This window comes from Euprymna scolopes, chromosome 46, assembly GCF_053919585.1.
Source record: "Euprymna scolopes isolate OS-2025 chromosome 46, ASM5391958v1, whole genome shotgun sequence".
NCBI lineage: Eukaryota > Metazoa > Mollusca > Cephalopoda > Sepiida > Sepiolidae > Euprymna > Euprymna scolopes.
Genome location: NC_136527.1, coordinates 152,917,520 through 152,923,520, shown reverse-complemented (window position 1 = coordinate 152,923,520; position 6,001 = coordinate 152,917,520). Strand labels below are relative to the sequence as shown.

Here is a 6,001-nt window from a genome sequence, read left to right as displayed (position 1 = left end):
CACGAACGCACACATGGACGACGTCACTTCGACTTTCAAAGGAAATACACACATGCGCAAAGACACACCGGAAACAAGTATAAACAAACGATAGTGAGATGAACACACATTTCCTTATCTTTCTACAACACCAGCTCGGCGGATTTCTTACACTTAAGAGATTGCTATGTTCAGGGCAAACGTTGATTATATGTACATGCAAATTAGATACTATAACAACGTTGGAATTGAAATGGTGACACACGTCTTTGAGAGCTAAAGACATACGGATGGGAGGTAGCTGGGAAATAAAGTGGTTTTCTGCTCAGAAGAAGTAGTACGGTAGAGTTTCTGATTTTGATTATAGTATCGGGGTGAGCGCGTACGCAGACCCCACACTTAGAAATAACGCGTCCGAGTCGTCCACATTTGAGACGATCGCAAAGGTCAACCCAACCGCAGTGCAATGGAAGGGCCTCACTTTGAAGGAACGACCTAAATGATCATCGTTGACCTCTACGCCAGTTTAAGGCGGTCCCACTAGTTTTTAAATAGTACTTCCATACTCACCACTGACAGTAATCAATAAAATACTAAATGTGTTCCACATAATTCTCACCAATATTAATATATCACAACATTTTATTCACTAATAACAAAATTCATAACAAAAATATTACTATCATTTAAACTTACAAACATGTTCACAAAATACCTTAATTCTTAAAGAAACTTATATTTTACTGTAATATTCAATGTCAAGGACGTTAACATGTTGACAACATAAATTCACAATCTTTTCAATGAGAACCAATCCAAACGAACAAAAACTTGTAGAATTAAAACGAAATCACAAAACAAAAAAAAACAACCACATTTTTATTTGTATTTGTTTAATTATATCGAAGTAGGGTGAAACAAAAAGAAATAAAAAATTAACATCTGAAGAGTTGTCTTTTCTTTACTTGAGCGTCATTAAAAATGCCAATAAATTCTATTTCTTTTTTTATATGTTAATCTCATGAAATAGTTTTTGATTAATATAAATTAAAGTTATTTAAGGCAATCTTTACTGAAAGGCTGCGTAATTGTTCCGACAGATAGAAAGGCAGCATCTAAACAAGTGTAGTCGAGTCTAGCGCACGTCGTCGTCATCGTGGTCGTCGTGGCCGTCGTCAGGGGGAGGGGCACTTCCTTGGTTTGGTTGGACAGTTATTTTAGGCGAACAACGCTGATAATTAATGTAAATGATATACAATAGGCTTTAAAAGTTATGTTTGTGACGACAGAAGGAAAACAGGTTTATAAATATAATTTTAATATGTTCAATATAATATGAAAAAAACACATATTGATTTGGTTAATTATTGTAATAACGAAAAAAGACACATATTAATATAATTTATTATTTTTAATGTAATAACGAAAAAAGACACACATATATATATATATATATATATATATATATATATATATATATATAATTTATCAATTTTTAATGTAATATGGAAAAAACACATATAAATATAATTTATTGTTTTTACTGTAATATGAAAAAAGCATCCCCACATATTAATATAATTTACTATTTTTAATGTAATAACGAAAAGAAAAGACCCATATTAATATAATTTATTATATAGATATAATTTATCAATTTTTAATGTAATAATACGAAAAAACACACATAATAATATAATTTATTATTGTTAATGTAATAACGAAAAAAAGACACACACACACACACACATATATATATATATATATATATATATATATATATATATAATTTATCAATGTTTAATGTAATATGAACAAAAATAATAATATAATTTACTATTTTTAATGTAATAACGAAAAAAAAGACACATATTAATATAATTTATTATTTTAATATAATAACGAAAAAATACATATGCTAATATAATTTATTATTTTTTAATATAATATGAAAAACACATATTAATATCCTTAATTATTTTTAATGTAATAACGAAAAAAGACATATTAATATAATTTATTATTTTTTAATGTAATATGGAAAAAAACACATAATTATATAATTCATTATTTTTAATGTAATAACGAAAAAGAAACATTAATATAATTTATTATTTTTAATGTAATATTAACCAGACATATATTCATATCATTTATTATTATTTTTTATTTTTAATGTAATATGAAAAAACATATTAATATAATTTATTATTTTTTAATGTAATATGAAAAAACACATATTAATATAATTTATTATTTTTAATGTACTATGAAAAAAATACACATATTAATATAATTTATAATGTAATATGAAAAAAAAACATATTAATATAATTTATTATTTTTAATGTAATATGAAAAAAAAACAAGTATTAATATAATTTATTACTTTTATATAATATGAAAAAAACACATATTAATATCATTTATTATTTTTCATGTAATATGAAAAAACATAGTAATATAATTTATTATTATTAATGTAATATGAAAAAAAACACATATAATATCATTTATTACTTTTAGATAATATGAAAAAACACATATTAATATCATTTATTATTTTTCATGTAATATGAAAAAACATATTAATATAATTTATTTTTATTAATGTAATATGAAAAAAAGACACATATAATATCATTTATTACTTTTTATATAATATGAAAAAAAACACATATTAATATCATTTATTATTTTTAATGTATAAACGGAAAAAAGACACATATTAATATAATTTATTATTTCTTTAATGTAATATGAAAAAAAAATTCATGAAGCATTTCTGTTACTACTGTTTACGTGTAAACTTACAACAAATAACCACTCAAACGTCTCATGTTAAGAACGATATTCGGAATAGACACCCTGACCTTCCCATGTTAAGAACGATTTTCGGATTAAACGTGCACACTGCACAACCTTTTCAGCATACACAAAAACCTATAAAGTTGGTATGTCGAATGTGAACGATGAGTTGAACGTAATGTAAAAATGATCAGAATTTAAAACGAAATGAAATTTAAATTCTCTTTTTTTTTCATTTTACAAGAACCGTAAAACTGCGCATTCACCGCAAGTTTTACTATCGTTTATTATTTTTAATGTTAGAAAAAAATAAACACCGACTGCTTGGCGCATTTCTGCTGATCTCATAAAGTAATTTTTAATTAATATAAATTGAAGTTTTAAGGCAATGTCTTATAGTATATCGATAATATAGCATAGTTCCTTTCTTTAGGCAAACCACGCTGATAATTAATGTAAATGATATAAAATATAATTTTAAAAGTTATATTTGTGACGACACAAGAAAAACGCTTATATTAACAGCGTGCACATGTACGAGCCTTTTTCAAGTCTCACACAAAACACACATTCATATTTCAAGCTGTCATATACATACGCGCACACAAACATACGCGCCCACGTCCACACATGTACACATATTCACGTTCGCGTATATACACTAACACTCACGTATATATATACACACGCTTACGTATACACATGACTCACACACGCGAACACGAACACACACATGGACGACGTCACTTCCGCTTTCTAAGGAAATACACATGCGCAAAAGACACTCCAGAAGCGAGTATAAAACATGGAGACAAGTTGTTTCTAATCCTCTTTTTAGGACAAACTCTCAACTAGAGAGGTTGGGCGAACAAGCCGCCGTCGTTTCGGCGCGCGCGCACCTCACGCCCACTTCCTACTATGTATGGGGCACGAGCTAATGACTGTATGTATACATTCTCCCTCTTTCTCTCTCCATCTACTACTGGCCACTAAGAACACTTTCGCGTAGCTGACTACTAACTGATGACAACTCTAATATCCTCTTCCTTGCCTACACGCTGGATTCTCATTTCCACTACAACACTCACTTCAATTCCCACGCGCGAACACACATATTAAGGCGCTTTTTTATACAAGGTTAGTGTGCAGGGGGAGACAACTCCATTGTAGTAAGGGATTCGTTCATTTTTCATTTCATAATTTAGGACGTCACTACTAACGATATTTTTTTATTAAATCAAAACATAAAAAAGCTGAGATTAATTTTTTAAAAAAATCTAACAAAGTTGATAAAATTAATAAAACAAAACGTAGTCTTTACGCGACTATTAAGAGAATCGTTTTTGTTTTCATATCACAATTTACGACGCTAAAACCAACGAGATTTTCTTTTGATGAAAGCATTGAAAAGGAAAGTTGCAGCAATTTTTCTAGTTTTTTTTTAACTACACTTTTATTAAAACGTAACTATTATGATGAGGTTCTATAAAAAAATTAGTCTTTAAACTTAAAACCCAAAGAATGAAAACATTACAAAAGAAATAGAATTTTTCCGACTACGTTTTTATTTTTTTAATACTTTTTTAAATTAATTAATAAATGTTATGGGAAGATTTGTTACAGAAGAAAAAGTCGCCACAGCTTTAAAAAAAATTGTTTGTTAAAATCACAATTTCCTCTTCAGCTATCGTTGCATTTTCCTTTATTTTCGCAACAAATCTTACCAGACATTTATTTGTTAATTTAAAAATGTATTAAAAAATGTTTTGTAATGTTTTCATTCTATATTTTCGCAACAAATCTTACCAGGCATTTATTTGTTTATTTAAAAATGTATTAAAAAATGTTTTGTAATGTTTTCATTCTATATTTTCGCAACAAATCTTACCAGACATTTATTTGTTTATTTAAAAATGTATTAAAAAATGTTTTGTAATGTTTTCATTCTATATTTTCGCAACAAATCTTACCATACATTTATTTGTTAATTCATAAAAGTAGTAAAAAATATTTTGTAATGTTTTCATTCTTTGGGTTTTAATTTTTTTATAGAACCTCACAATAATAGGGGTTGTATTACTGTACACATAGATTCGAAAAAGTTTTCAAAAACAAATATATAACAAATAAATGTTATAAAAAACAAGATAAGTTACTTTTCTACCTAACTCGATATGTTTTTAGTGTTTTTATTTAATGTAACATGCTTATTCGGCTCGAAAAAGATACAGTGTTGACTGATGTATTGGAAAGTTAAAGATGGCGTCTGACTTTCTCGTTGACACGGTATGCTTGGGGAAAAAAGTTAAAAATAAAAAACTATGCGAAATACTGTTGGAAACTCGCTCAATATATTGTGGGAGCCTTACACACATAAAAACACACGTTTGCATCTTAAGCTATATTACTTGTCATATACATATGCGCACACAAACATACGCGTGCACGTCCACACACGTACATATATTCACGTTCGCGTATATACACTCACATTCATGTGTATACACACACACGCTAATGTACACACATGTACACACACATACGCGCACATGTACGCACACATGGACAACGTCACTTCCCCTCTCAAAGGAAATCCACACATGCGCAAAAGACCACCGGAAACAAATATAAAAGTAAGAGCAATAAGCTGCTTCCTCCTTTTTTTCGCCTTAGCTCTTGAGCTGAGCGGTCATCGGACCATTCGCCCTCCTTTGACAGTACGTACACTTTATACGTTTTCTATCTCCATGGCCTGGATTGACTTTTCTCATTTTCTCTCTCTCTATACTACAATAAACTTTCCTTCTCACTAGCTAACAGCAAGAGACGCACACCAAACTGGATTGACTTTTTTCTCATTTTCTCTCTATACTACAATAGACTTTCTCTCTCACCAGCTAACAGTAAGAGACGCACGCCAAACTGAATTGATTTTCTCTCTTTCTCTCTCTACGACAATAGACTTTCCTTCTCACCAGCTAATAGCGAGAGACGCACACCAAACTGGATTGACCTTTTCTCATTTTCTTTCTCTCTCCATACTACAATAGACCGTCATTCTCACCAGTAAACAGCGGGAGACGAACGCAGACATGAACACGTGCGGTACCCTTTTCTTTCATGTGTTTCTTCACGAAATAAATTTTAGTTCGTTTAATTCAACTAAACGCGTTGTTCGTTCCTTCCTCAATGCAATTAATTTTTCCTTTCTCAA

General features: G+C 29.2%; 1 non-coding gene across 1 annotated transcript; it reads right to left on the bottom strand.

The window, feature by feature from the left end:
* Nucleotides 1-348: 348 nt before the first annotated feature.
* LOC145271638 (U1 spliceosomal RNA) lies at nt 349-507 on the bottom strand. The gene has a single exon (XR_013866041.1). It is a non-coding gene; the product is annotated as a U1 spliceosomal RNA (small nuclear RNA).
* Nucleotides 508-6,001: the final 5,494 nt, after the last annotated feature.